This window comes from Micropterus dolomieu, linkage group LG12 (genome assembly GCF_021292245.1).
Source record: "Micropterus dolomieu isolate WLL.071019.BEF.003 ecotype Adirondacks linkage group LG12, ASM2129224v1, whole genome shotgun sequence".
Taxonomy (NCBI): Eukaryota; Metazoa; Chordata; class Actinopteri; order Centrarchiformes; family Centrarchidae; genus Micropterus; species Micropterus dolomieu.
Window position 1 is genome coordinate 22527600 of NC_060161.1, and position 1244 is coordinate 22528843.

The window sequence follows — 1244 nt, forward strand, 5'->3', positions numbered from 1 at the left end:
CTACAACCGGACAGGTGTGCGACGTCTGCCACATGGGCTACATCGTGCTGGTGATCCCCGTCCCCGCTGCGAGGCGTGCCTGGGACCGGAGCACACCGGCCGAGCACTCACTCTCGGTTTGCACTGCCCGTTCTGCGCCCTTCTACCCCCCGAAGAATGGTGGCGCCGTGCGGATAGCTTTGCCATTCAGGACGAGGAGGTTTAGCGGTCCACCCGCTCTCTGGACGAAGCCCTTGATCTGCTGTTGATGGAAAAGCAGGAGTTGGATGGCTCTACTCTTCCCATTCACGGGTCTCCGAGCGGCTCATCGTTTCTGCCGTTCTGACCTCCGATAACACTGGCCTCGACGTTACTAGGTTGCCGCTGCGAGGCAAGTTAACAGGGAGCAAACGTTGAGCTAACAGATAGCTAACGTGACGCTCACATGCGGTCTGCCTGGATCAGCCGACGAGGGAGACCCCATGTGCCCACGTTGCTCCACATTAAATGTGGCTAATGATATCAAGCAACCGGATTGCTTGCTTCTGGCCGACCCTCGTCGCTCAGAATAGACGACTGATAAGCTATGGGTCGGGACTGTGCCTTGTTTGTCTTTTGTGGAAGTTGTTGAAAAGAAGCTCTGTGCCTGCCTCAGCCGAATCAGCCACACCAAGCACACATTTCCCACACTGTATGAGCCAGCTGCTGTGTAACCTGGAGCAACAAGCAGTACACTCTCTGTTCACGGTCAGTGGTCCCCTCGCACACCCCTCCTCACAGAAATTGTGTATGAGCCACACAAGAGCAGACTGTGTCATGAGCCCACGAAAGCAGACATTATGCTTTGTGTGGACGGTGTACACACACACAACCCTGTTGTCCTATTGCCGCTCCCCCAGCCTCCTGCTCCGCCGGCTCAGCTCGCGCTCCCAAGGTGCCGGGGGTGGCCCGCTCATGGTCTAACTCCACTGTGCAGCCACGGTGTTCTGGGAAGTGCCAGTGACATTTTGGGGGTAATTGTGTGTTCACTGTTCATGTTCTGCCTGCACTTTTTCTGTTGAGACAAGTGTGTGCCCTAAGAGCATGTTCCCTGGCCCGCTGCTGCCTCAGCTGGGTCAGCGGCCGCCGTTAAACACATTTCCCTCACACTGTACGGACCGACTACAGCTGGCTGGACATCGTGCAGCCTGGCTCCGATGTCACAAGCAGTTCATTTCCATGACGCCAACCCCTGCCTCTCTCCCCTCACTGGGGGAGTGTCAGGG